The sequence below is a fragment of the Triturus cristatus genome, chromosome 8 (assembly GCF_964204655.1).
Source record: "Triturus cristatus chromosome 8, aTriCri1.1, whole genome shotgun sequence".
Classification (NCBI taxonomy): domain Eukaryota; kingdom Metazoa; phylum Chordata; class Amphibia; order Caudata; family Salamandridae; genus Triturus; species Triturus cristatus.
The window spans coordinates 1639811309-1639824711 of NC_140591.1; the positions used below are offsets into that span (position 1 = coordinate 1639811309).

At 46.5% G+C, this 13403-nt stretch overlaps 1 protein-coding gene across 1 annotated transcript in view; it reads left to right on the forward strand.

Annotated features, from left to right (window-relative positions):
- The window catches only part of LOC146808472 (transient receptor potential cation channel subfamily M member 2-like), a 2315843-nt gene that overhangs the window by 1921701 nt on the left and 380739 nt on the right, over positions 1–13403 (forward strand). The gene's annotated exons all lie outside the window — the stretch shown is intronic.

Consider the following 13403-nt stretch of genomic DNA (forward strand, 5'->3'; position numbering starts at 1 on the left):
TTGTTGGTTAAGCACTTACAATCGCACACACAGTAAATACATCAATCCCCCCAGAAACGGACACCAGACTTGGATATGTAGAAAAATACGCTTCTTTATGTAAAAATAGGTATATATATCTCAGCAGACTTATCACAAGACCAATAACGTTTTCGCTAGGCCACCAGGTTGTAAAGCAGGCAAATGTACTTTGTTCGGAGCTTCAAATGGATACTTTGTAGTCTCTTGCAAATGTTACTTGTGGTTCCAGTACTCACAGAGATCGGCTCCTGCGAACGGGGAAATAAGGCGTTGCGGGCCCCGAGCCCGATACTGGAACTTCTTTCGTGACGTGGAGAGCCGGCACAGGTCGGTGCGACTCTCAGCTTGGGAAGTGTCTTGGGTCCTCGATCAGCGGGTGTGGGCAGGTAGGCAGGCGCGGCCAGCGACCCTCAGCACGGCGGTGCAGGGGGGGTCTCCACAGCGGGGGCGGCGCGGCCTGAGATGTCCGGGGATAGCGAAGCGGGGTCACAGGGCACGGTTAGTGCAGCTGGATGACCCGGCGTAGATCACAGTCATCGGACGGTTTCCGGCCGGAGGGGTGATAGCGCGTTCAGCGCGCTCCAGTGACAGGCGGTGACAGGGGTGCAGGCAACCTAGCCCGGGGACAGAGAGCGGCTCCGGACGGAGCGAGGCTCTCACGGGGTTGAGGCAGGCAAGCTCCTGAGTGTCACAGCCCTAGGAGGGGCGATGAGGGGCGCAGTCTCTTTCCAGCGGGATGCACACACGGCTCGAATCGGAGGACGAGCAAAAGCACAGAGAACCCACTGGTCCTGGGGTTCAGTTCAGGGGGCAAGCTCAGACCAAGCCCTTGGAGAATGTTTAAAGCACAAAGCAGCAAAGTCTTTTCAGTAGTCTCTTCCTCTCCTTTCTCAGCAAGGCAAGCAGCAGGCCAGCTCCTCCAGCGTCTTCTTCTCCTTCTAGTCGGGCAGAGGTTCTTTGTGGTAAAACAGGATTCTGATTTCTTAGGAGCCAGGCTCCTACTTTTATACAGTGATTCTTTTGTTCTTTAGCGCCAGGGGGCCTAGGCCTGGCCCAGTCCAGTTCTGGAGCACTTTGTTATGGTGACTCTGCTCTTTCCTTTCAGCAGCAGGGCAGAGACATCAGCCGCTCCACAGGGGGCGGCGCCGGCTTTGTGGTGGCAGAGCACAGGTCTATTCAAGAGTCAAGGTGTACTCCTCCCACCCATCCTGGTGTCATCTCTCTACCCACCACCTGGCAGCCAACCTGTCTCTGGGGATTCCCCACCCCTGCTCCTTAATGTTGCTAGGCAGAACACACACACAGCAGAGGCGGACTGAAATGGCCAGGTCAGTAAATACTAACTTTCTAAAAGTAGTATTTACAAACCCAGGATATTAAAATAAACTTGACTACAAGAAGTATTTTATTATTCTGAGTTCAGGCATACTAAACTTGACATTCTACCATGCTCTCTGAGTCCACTGGGGTCACAGCGTGTAGTGACTCCAGCAGCCCATTCTGGCCTATGGAGAGCAGGTAGCCTTCAATAGTGAAAAACGAAAATGGCTGTAATTCACTACTAAGACATGCCACACACATCAGGGCATGTCCTACCTAATGCCTACAATGCACCCTGCCCTTGGGCCTACCAGAGGGGTGGCTAATATGTAAGTAAGGGAAGGTTGAGGGACTGGCAAGTGGGGGCACTTGCGCAGTCAGCGCGACAGTCTCAGACTGCACGCAGGGTCTGCGGTGGCAGACCCTAGACACATTTTACAAGGCCGCTTTCCGTGGGTGGCGCAACCAGCGCTGCAAGCCCACCAGCAGCATTGGCATTCACAAGCCCTGGCACCCCTGGTGCACTTTACTGGGGACTGACAGTAAATCCAATAAACCAATCATGAACATCAATTACAGGTACACTTTACCTAGGGAGCACTTGCACTGCGGCACGGATTAGCCGTGGCGCAGTGCCCTGAGCGGACAACACCAGCAAAACAGTTGAGGCACACCATCAAAAAAGAGTTAGGGAAACTCACGCCAAGGTGCCAGGTCTAACAGGCTCTCTTTATTTATCCCCCCGGGCTGAGCCTCGTCATTCGTGGGGTCGTGTCTGGTGCACACACTGTCCTTGTGCGAGCAGGCTCTCTTTATTTATCCCCCCAGGCTGTGCCTCATCATTCGTGGGGTCATGTCTGGTGCACACACTGCCCTTGTGCGAGCCGGCTCTCTTTATTTATTCCCCCGGGCTGTGCCTCGTCTTTCGTGGGGTCGTGTCTGGTGCACACACTGCCCTTATGCAAGCAGGCTCTCTTCATTCATCCCCCCGGGCTGTGCCTCATCATTCGTGGGGTCATGTCTGGTGCACACACTGCCCTTGTGCGAGCAGGCTCTTCTTATTTATCCCCCTGGGATGTGCTTCATCATTTGTGGGTTTGTGTCTGGTGCACACACTGCCCTTGTGTGAGCAGGCTCTCTTTATTTATCCCCCCGGGCTGTGCCTCATCATTCGTGGGGTCGTGTCTGGTGCACACACTGCCCTTGTACGAGCAGGCTCTCCTTATTTATCCCCCAGGCTGTGCCTCGTCATTCGTGGGGTCGTGTCTGATGCACACACTGCCCTTGTGCGAGCAGGCTCTCTTTATTTATCCCCCCGGGCTGTGCCTAGTCATTCGTGGGGTCGTGTCTGGTGCACACACTGCCTGTGTGCGAGCAGGCTCTCTTTATTTATCCCCCAGGGCTGTGCCTCGTCATTCATGGGGTCGTGGGTGCCAGGGGGTTCACTACATGCCATCTGGCGACAGGTGTCAACAATAATAAAAGATAGCCAAGAGAAAGGAGGGAAAAGGGAAAATGACAAAAGTTGATGGATGAAGCAATGACGATTCACAAAAATTCCTGTTCCTGGAGAGCGCCCCCATTGGGCCACCTACGGGTTGGTCCGAGCACAGCATACAAAATACCGACGCTTCTGGCTTGGTTGGGGGTTGTACAGGTGATCCCTCTCGTCTCATAGCTCTTGTGGACGTTCTCCCATTTTTTTAACCTCTCTGGCCACTCTCAGGCCATCCATCACATGACTCAAGGCTCTTTTTCACGCACCGACATCCCTGATGTTGGGACAGCCTGCCCATCAGCATCCTCAAGAGCCCCCAGTGAACTCTGCTCCACTCTGGAATCTCTGGTTCTTCTTCTGTTCTACTGCTGGCTGTAAACTTCCTGAATCAGGAAACATTCTGGATTACTTCGGTGTCACCTCTCCTCACCGTCACCACAGTGCTCTTCATCAGGCAAAAAGCACTCCAGCCATGCCAAAGGTTTAAAAGGCTGTCAAGTACCGACCCAATTCCACAGGAGCTGAAGATGGTTCCAACGCCCCTCCACCAGTACCCCCACTAAATATTGTCTCCTGGTGAGAGAAGTGGATAAAAGAGAGACTGCCTCACACGGAGATACCAGAAGCCCTCCACTGTGCCTCCGTCTGCTCTGTCTTGGGCCAGAATGTCTACCTCTGCATATGGAGAGAAATGATCATACATGCAATCTAGTTCACCAAATAAGTATTATTACGTTTAGCTACTTATACATTCAAATTACCCCAATGTTTTAAGGCAATATCTTCTCTCTTGTAAGATTAATTCATTCTCAAAGGTAGGTAGTTGATCATATTCTTAAGAAGAATCAAATTTAGAAATTGTAGATAAAGATGTGCAGTTTGTATATCTTCTTGCTGATAGAACAACCTTTTTCTTTTATTTTCAATACTCGAAAAGAGGTACCTTATCTTCTTGCTGAATTCCAATATCGAAGACTGCCTACCAGCAATGGGTTTTCTTGTCAGATATCTCAGAGAAAAATATTAACTATGATTAATTATTGTGACACCCAATGTTCTATGTCTTAGCGCACTAAGGGATGCCCCTTAGTGCGCTAAGACATAGAATATTGGGCCGGCATAGAAGCAAGGGCCGGCGATAATTATCGCTCAGCGCTCTTAGCGTGAAGATAATTATCGCCGGCCAACGATTTCTCTGAGATAGCTGTATTTCTCCTATTATTTTACTCTGGAACGCCCCCTTTGCATCTCATTAGAGATGCAAGGGGAAGCGTAGAGTAAAAGGTTGCTAACATGCAAATTTGCGTGTTAGCACCCTGTTGCTGATAGGGCGTTTGTTTTATCTCTGCTTTTTTGGCTTTTAGAGCCAAAAAAGCAGAGATAAAGCCCTTGTTGATATGCCCCCAAGGCAGACTGCCTTTTGTTCCAATTTACTACGTTGTTATTTCTTTTCTCTAATTTAGTTGTTGCGCATGCGTTCAAAAATGGCTCAGAATCCGAGAACTTCCTATTAAGGAAGCTGACTCAAATGCAATCGAAAAACCGCTATTCAATGCGGTCAAAAATCTCTGACAAAATCTCCTCAGAAGTAACAAGCGCGGTAGCGAGACGCTTCACATCACATGCCTCACGCTACAATTGAAGTGCGCAGTTCCTAATTGGAACATGCGCATTTCAATCTCTGTGTCTCACGCACTGGAACAAAAAAACTAGAGCACTGACCTTTCGTAGGGAAACCAACCTCCGTTTCTCTTCTAACTCCATTAACCTTCTGCAACGCCTTTAAAAAACATTTCAAAGTCTTTCTGGAGGAAGAATGTAGTCTTTTCCAGCGTGGGTATTTGATTGCCTTTTTCAAACAAACACTTGATTTGTTATTCTTCTTTTCTACACTGGCACTAGCTATAGTGGTTGTGACAAAGGCTGCTTTATTGGACAGGTAAGCAGTTTCAGGTGTTGCAACAATTCAAACAAGGCCTCACTAATACAGAGTCATATTCTATCACCGCCCGCCCTTAAACGATTCCCCACAACAAACTTCCTCAACATTGTTCTAACTAAGCCTCCTCCCCAACCCCTATTTTTTGTCCCCTGCCTTCCTCCTGGCTCATTCCTTGCTCCCCTGTTTCCCTCTGTCCAAATCTAGTCTGAATGCCCCCAACCCTTCCTGCCTGCCTCGATCTCCTCAAATTTTGCCACCAGGAAAAACCCTGCATAGGTGTGTTTCCTGACCCCCTTAAATTATTCTTGTAAATATTCATGAATTCTCTACGACCAAATAATGAGATTAATTATAAAAATGTTCAACCTTTAGAAAAAACCTGTCCTCAAACAGTTATAAATGTTTTCTCTAATTAGAAATGCAAAAATTGTAATTTTCTTAAAAACATATCAAAAAGGGGAGGGGGAGGGGGGAGGGGAAGTAGGTGAAGCTGTCACTTAACAGCTTTTCAGTTAAAACCATGCCTTTATATTAAAAAAAATTGATAGCCTTTCTTTTATGTTCAGAATGTATATCTCGTTGCCTATATCATCATGACGAAAAAATTGATTATCCTCCTTGGTAATATCGTTATGGGCCAACCAACATATTGTCGGGATGCCAAACAACAAGGTGCCACTAACCTTTGGTAGCCATCCAGGTGGGACGATGATTCGAAGCAAGCCCCCCTCTTCTCCTGAGCGCAACCTCCCACAGAGTACCTATTTCACTGCTCTACTGCTCTGAGAGTGAACACTCTGGGGAAAAGTGAAGTGGATAAAATAATAAACGATGCTGCTCAAGTTGGTGTCTTCTTATACCTATTCCTGGCCAATAAGCTTGGTACGTCTTCAGAAGCCACGCCACAAGAAAGCGCTGTGTGCAGAAAAGAAGAGAGATATATGAGATGCAGTACAGAGTATAGCATACACAACAATTAACTGGAGGTTATTATATAGCTACACATGCTTACAACCACTTATGCAGCAATTTACTTCATGTAAGCAAAATGATAATCCATAGAAAAGAGAGAGAACCCCTTGTGGATCAGGTATGGGGGTTATTCTCTGAGAAAGTTAAGTACAATGAATAAACAAAGATAAAGTCACAACCTGGCTCAGCAGTGGTAACCTCCAGAAACAAGTGATCCCTCAAATACTGCCAAATGTCTGAAAGAGGATACCAGTTCCTGTAGAGGAGAGAGCCGGGGCAGAGCTCTCATGCAGCTAGTGGCCACAAGTACATTTGCCAGTCATCACTCGCTCTTTAGAATCAAAGCGACCTTTGCCAGTAATCACTCGCTCTTTAGAATCAAAGCGACCTTTGCCAGTAATCACACGCTGTTTAGAATCACTGCGATCTATTGCACAACGGTACAGGGCGTCACAAAACAGTCTAGGTAGTGGGAGGAGCGTTCCTGCGCTTCACTACCATCTTTGGGCCAAACAATACCTTCGGTAAGACACAGTCACGGTAGCGGGAGGAGCGCTCCTGCGCGTCACTCCCTCTTTCAGGCATGGGATACCTTCAGTCTCCACTGCTTGGCAGAGAACACTGGTGAACTCCGGTGCGGCTGGCTCACCCAGAAATTTATCGGAAATCCAACATAGAGTAACGCAGACAGCCTTCAAGCCAGCAGGGGAGCAAACCAGCCGCGGGGGGAATCTGCTGACAGGAAATGAAAAGATTGTCAAGCCCCGACCCCAGGAAGGGGATGGGCTTTATAGTACGTCAATACCCGGGCTGTGCTGCGTCTTCCGTCCAGCCATGGGTCCCAATGGATTCTGGGACTTCTACTACCCTGACAGGTGCCAAGTTCCTAATGAAGGCGGCGCCACCCTCTCTCCAGTCATTACATCGTACAGACATGGAAAGGAAGCCCTTCGAGGAGGCTTGACTAACCCCTTCACCCGAGCCTCCGTTGGATGACCATGACACATATTCGGTTGATGCTACAAAAGCGATGGAAATCCCTGTTAACCTTCCTTCTGGCCCTTTCTACAGCTGTAAATCTTTCTTCTCCTCTCCAAACCCTTCTGGGCATTACCGCCATCAAAATTACTTTTGTTTGGCCCCATTATTTAACTATTAGCTCAAGATCAGATTTCATTTCTATTAGTAATCCAAGGCCTGATATCTGAACTAAACCATTCTCACCTAGATGGATAAGAAGAACTTCTGGACGTTTCTTTGTTGACAATGACTCACTTAAAAAAGGCCTTAACTGACCCCATTTCATTCTGCATTTTCTCCGCCAATCAATAAAAGTTTCAGCCGAACTGAAACCCATATTCTTCCCAAAATGTCTCGTTTCTGCTTGCTTCGCTGCCCATTTTACAGAGGAGTGTCCAACTATCCAGACGGCCCTTGAAGGTAAGGAAAGACCCAAAACGTAGCCTAGAAGGAAACAAAGAATTAATAGGCTTGGAAATGATATCATAGTCCTTCTAATTCTCTAACATACCTCAGACGGCAGTCGGAAGACCAACACCCTAATTTTATCTTTACCCTTTTTACTGAAAAGCCCAACCTGGCAGCTTCAGAGGCCACACCTATTCTAAAAGAGTGAGTCCCAAAATTGAAGGGTTTATTTCCCAATTTTTGTGGTTTTTCTCATTATTGCTAACATCTGATAAGCCTTAAGGGGAGATCCAACATGGTGTCTTAAAACAAATTCAGCTGAAGCACCTCCTACAGCCTTAAATTCAAACCATGCTTTCATTTTTGCAGCAATACTTTTGCTCCCTTAACAACTTGGTCTGTTTAGGATTTTTCAAGAAAGATTCCTATTAATACTTTATGAAGGCTAACATTCTTAACTCTGAGATCATCATTTCTTGATTTACCCAGGAGTTCAGAGATTCTCAAGGCTCCAAACAATTACCAACACATGTACAACTTAATTAATGAAATTCAAAATCAGAAGAACAAACCAGCTGTAACATTTTAGTAATTTCAAATAATTGTTTCAGCGAAATAGGGTCTTATGTACACTGTCCTCTCTTCTTAATGTTTGCCCTACCTTGCAGCATTTGTCTCCAAATCTCCCCTGCAGATGGTTCATAGCCCCAAATGAATTTCCCTAAAAAAAATCAAGCATGCTGACTTTCCTGCTATTGTTGTCGCAGAAATGTTCTGGTCCATGTTGGCCAATATGAATTTAATTATATCCTCCCTACGCTTCTCAAGGCCTTTGAGATTGTAGGCTCTGAAGGAAGCCTCAGATTCAAGGAATTCCAACATAGGCTAACTTGGTGCTTTTTGCCAGGGAGTTTTCAACTAAGAGCTGAGCTTTTACTCTGCAAATTCCCATACCTCCTTGGGAACCCGAGTCTTCCTCAGATCTGCTCCAGGTGCCAAACCACAGAATCTCTGCCACTGGAAGTCTGCGATGTTATTATCGATTACTGGTACATGCTTAACTTTTTAAAAACTATGTTATGCATTAATCACCCCAACATAAATCTTTGTAACAGTTTTCATAATTGTCTTTCTTTGGCTTTTTGACCATTTACCAAGTCAACCACTGTTCTGTTATCCACATGAAAAATCACTGTTTTGTTTGCCAGACTCTCACCCCAAACTTCCAATGCCACCAATAAAGGAAAAAACTCATAAAACGCTATGCTCCTTGTTTCTGACATCCATCTTGAGGGCCACTTTTGGTGCACCATTTTCCATCGCAAAAGAGATCAAAGCCTTCCGCACCAGAGGCATCTGAGAATATTTGAATTTGCCACACGAAATCTTCATCTAGTGACCATATCGTGACACCATTAAACGCTTTTAGGAACATCAACCAAACTTCAAAATCAGCCCTTATGCTTACTGATATTCTGATCCCGTGATGTGGTAATATGATGCCTGACATGGCAAAGCAAAGCCTAGCCTTCTGCAAAAATGTCTGCCTGCTTTTACCACTCAGGGCGGGGAAGCAAAAGACACACAAGTGATGGACGGAATGCAGAACAAATCAAAACATTCACCCCCAGTCAAGAGATCTGGGTTAAGTCCATTATTCTTTTACTCACCATGCCACCCCAGTTTAGACCTGGCCATATGCAAATCAGTCTTGACCCTGTGCCTCATGGGAACAGTCCAGCCCGAACTGCCAATCCATGTCCTCCCTGGACCGGAAACAAGCATCCTAGGACCGGTTTCGGGGTTTCACCCTTCTTCAGCCAGGATAGCTTGATTGCAGTGGCACAGTGAGACCGGGACCCACGTCTGGGCATACCCGGCGCACTTAGGGTGAGGAAGCAAACGACACTTAAGTGAAGGACGGAATGCAGAACAAATCAAAACATTCACGCCAGTCAAGAGATCTGGGTTAAGTCCATCATTGTTTTGCTCACCATGCCACCCCAGTTTAGACCTGGCCATATGCAAATCAGTCTTGATCCTGTGCCTCATGGGAACAGTCCAGTCCGAACTGCCAAACCAGGTCCTCCCTGGGAGAGACTGTTTGCATTGTCAGCATTCCGTCCATCATCTGTTTGCTGTAACACTTTTCACCCTAAGTGGGATGGGTATCCCCAGACGTGGTTCCTTTGCTCACCTTGCCACTGGATTCAAGCTATCTTGCCTGAAGAAGGTTGACATACCCTAAAACCGGTCCCAGGATGCTTGTTTCCGGTCCAGGGAGGACCTGGCTTGGCAGTTTGGTCTGGACTGTTCCCATGGGGCACAGGGTTAAGATTCATGCTATATGTGCTAGGACGGTAACCGAAGCAGGGAATTTCCCCTGACGAAGGGCAAAGACCCGAAATGCATCGGGGAGTCAATGTGATTCGGTATTCTGTTTACTACATGATGATGGAGTGTTTTACCATATGAGAAGCATCATATGAAGGAGAAATATTGGGAATGAAAAACAATCTATTACATTTTCAAACACAATTTTACATGGAGGTAATTGTTTGAATTTTTTTTGAGTACTTAATTTACATATTTTACGTGCATTCATCGCTATGAACAGAGTGCTAAAGTGAGTTTGTCCTTTCCCGGTAGGAGGGCGTTTCTACTTGACTGTTCCCATTGGGCACAGGTTAAGATTGATTTGCATATGGCTGGGTCCAAACTGGGGTGGCGTAGTGGGCAAAAGAACGATGGATTTAACCCAGATCTTTTGACTGGGGGAGAATGTTTGCATTGTCAGCATTCCGTCCATCAGTTGTTTGCTGTAATGCTTTTACCACTCGGCAAGCAAAATTCAGATGCCCCAACAGACATTGAACTTCATTCAGTGTTGGTTTATAAGATAATGTGGCATGTTCTAACATAGCAAAAATCTCATTCACTTTCTTTTGTGGAAGCCTAGCCTTCGTTTTGATAGTGACTATTTTAATTCCTAAAAAAACTAAGCCGCATGCAGGGCCCTCCATTTTGTCGGCTGCCAAAGGTACACCCAGTTCCTTAGCCAAGAGTTCAAAATTCTGCAAAGCTTTCGCACATTGATGAGAGCCCGCTGTACCAATAAACAAGAATTCGTCCAAATAATGAGTGACTTCGATATGGCCAGTCTTGAATGAGAAACACCATTCAAAAAAGGTGCTGTACAGCTTAAATAAGTTGCATGATATTGCGCAACCCATAACACCTTATGAACAAAAAACTGTTCTTTAAAATGGATGCCCAGCAATGGGAAGTCTAATGGGTGTACTGATAGAAGCCTGAAAGCTGACTTAATATCACATTTTGCTAGTATGTATGTATATATGTATTTTCATTTATAAAGCGCACTGTAACCCTGCGGGCATCCTGGCGCTAACGACACAGTGGAGAGACTTGGCATCAGAAAGGCCCATAGAAATTAAGCTCTGGGAAAGAGCCAGGTCTTAATCTGCTTACGAAACAGTGTCAATTCCTGAACCTGTCTTAGCTGTAGGGGAAGACTATTCCACAGACGTGCGGCCGCAACACTAAAAGCACGACCCCCCAAGGTGGATCTCGTCATCTTAGGAATCCTGGCCAACCTGGCTGCCGAGGATCGCGTACCAATTGAATAGATGTTGCAGCGGTCCAGGGCCAAGCCCATGAAGAGCTTAAAAAACTAAGCTAAGAGATTTAAGCAAAATTCTCTGTTGCACAGGGAGCCAATGTAACTCTGATAATGCCTTGGTGCTTGATGCTGTACGCGGTCTCATAAGGGCAAGCTTTGCAGCTGCAACCTGGATATGTTGAAGTCGCCAGATCAGGTAGACAGGAGACTCAAGCAGCAAGGCATTACAATAGTCCAGGCGAGCAAGAATAGTACAGCGTACCACTGTTCCTCTGACATGGACAGGAAGCAGTGGTAGATATTTACGTAAGCCTCTCATAATCCTATGGCAATTAGAGGCCACTTTGTTAACATGCGACTCCAGACTCAACTTCTCATTGAAACAGACCCCCAAATTATGCACAGACTTCACAGGGACCAGGGGTGATTCCAAGGGAAGGGGCCAGAAATTAGAAGGTAAAGCCTGTGGCACTTTGCCCACTGCGCAATGCAAAATCTCTGTTTTAGCACTATTGAATTGCAAGGCATTATTTTTCATCCAGGATGCCATTTCCATCATACATTTATGAAAAGTGGAAAGAGAGTCCGCATAGACCCCTTCCAGGGAGATAATCAGTTGTGTGTCATCAGCGTAGTTAACTGCCCTGATGTTATTAGTTTTCAAGATTTTGATCAAAGGTTGCATGTATACATTAAACAGAACCGGGCTGATTGAGGAGCCCTGAGGAACACCATGTTTGTTGGGCAGAAAGTCCGATTGACACGGAGGCAGAAATACTGCCTGCCGTCTGTCCGATAGATAAGAGCAGAGCCACTTCAGAGCCAGGTCTGAGACACCCGCCTCCTTGAGCCTTCGCAAGAGAGTGTAATGGTTGACCGTATCGAATGCGGCGGATAGGTCTAGCAATATCAAAGTTGCAGAATTCCCCTTATCCACACGCATCCGAAGATCATCCAAGACAGTAACCAGTGCAGTTTCGGTCCCATGCCCTGGGCGGAAACCAAACTGGTACTCCTCCAGCCTGTGATTGCGTTCCAGGAAGCCAGAGAGCTCCTGACTGACCAGGCGCTCTGCTATCTTAATCGGGAAAGGTAACAAGGATATAGGACGATAATTCCCATAGCAAGCAGGGTCCAGTGAAGGTTTCTTCAGTAAAGGAGAACCCAACGCATCCTTCCAGCAGGACGGAACCACTCCACTACTGAGTGACTGACTAACGATCTGATGAAGATACGGTAAAGTCTCGGAGCCCAGTTCCTTCCAAAATCTCTGAGGGATAGGATCCAACGGAGAGCCAGAGCACACTTTCTTGGCCAGCCTGATAAATTCCTCCTCGGAGGGGCAAGTCCAGTGATCCAAAAGAGGTCCTACCAGAGGCAGTTTTTCCCCGGGGTCCGCCCCAACCGTAGTGCTTGACAAGGGGTCAGATTGCAGACCCTCAATAATTCCTTTAATTTTATTATGGAAAAAGGCTGCCAGCCCATCACATAATTCCTGTGAAGGAATAATCTTGTTACCCATACACTCTGGATTGGTGATGCCTCTCAAAATATTAAAAACACATTTCACACTGTTGGGTGCTTTCAGTATAAGGTCCGCAAAATACGACGCCTTAGTGGTTACTATGGCTTTTTTATATCTGATTAGCAGATCTCTCCAAGTAATTTTGTCAGTATCTAAGTACTGGCTACGCCACTGCCTCTCTGCATGTTTGCACCGGATCTTAAAAGTCCTTAGTTCCTCCGAAAACCATGGCGCAGAGGGAGATCCCCGTTTCCTAAGCAGCTTCAGGGGAGCAGACAAATTGATAGTATTTACCAAGTGCCTGCACAACGCCTCATAATTTTCATCAACCGACTTCTCAGGATCAAAGGGGGGAGCCGCACAAAAAAGAGGCGCTAATTGGGTTTTCCTCATAAGAGCCTTCCAATCCCTGACCAAAATGCTCCTTTCCTCCCTGGAAGGGAGCCTGCTTCTTGGGACCAGTAACATTCGAAATTTGACCAGATGATGGTCGGACCAGTCCACTGGTAAGATACCATCCATGGCCACCACATTGTCCCCAGCAAATATCAGATCCAATACATGGCCAGCTGTATGAGTGGCCTCCAACACTCGTTGTGGCAGATTAATATTGGCACACGATTGAATGATATTTTTATAGGCTGTTTTCAACATTACATTGGGCCAAAGGTTAAAATCTCCCAGAATCAGCAATCTATGGTGAGTAAGTGCCAAGTTACTGATTACATCGAGAAACTGCTGTTGTGACTGTTCACTTATGGACCCAGGGGGTCTATAACACACTAAACCGGTCAGGAGGGGGCCAGACGTATCCTTTAGTGAAAAACCCAGAGTTTCCATATACACAATCTCGTCTATGTCCAATGACGAAAAATCCCACAATTCTTTATAAATAATCCCGGTTCCACCTCCCCTACCGCTAGATCTTGGCTTATGAAAGGCTTTGAATCCAAGGGGCATACTGACCCTAATTCTAGGTCCAGGCCAGGCTCTAGCCAAGTTTCCGTCATGAACAGTACGTCTAGATTATGTTCCTCAATTAACAGTTGAATTTCCG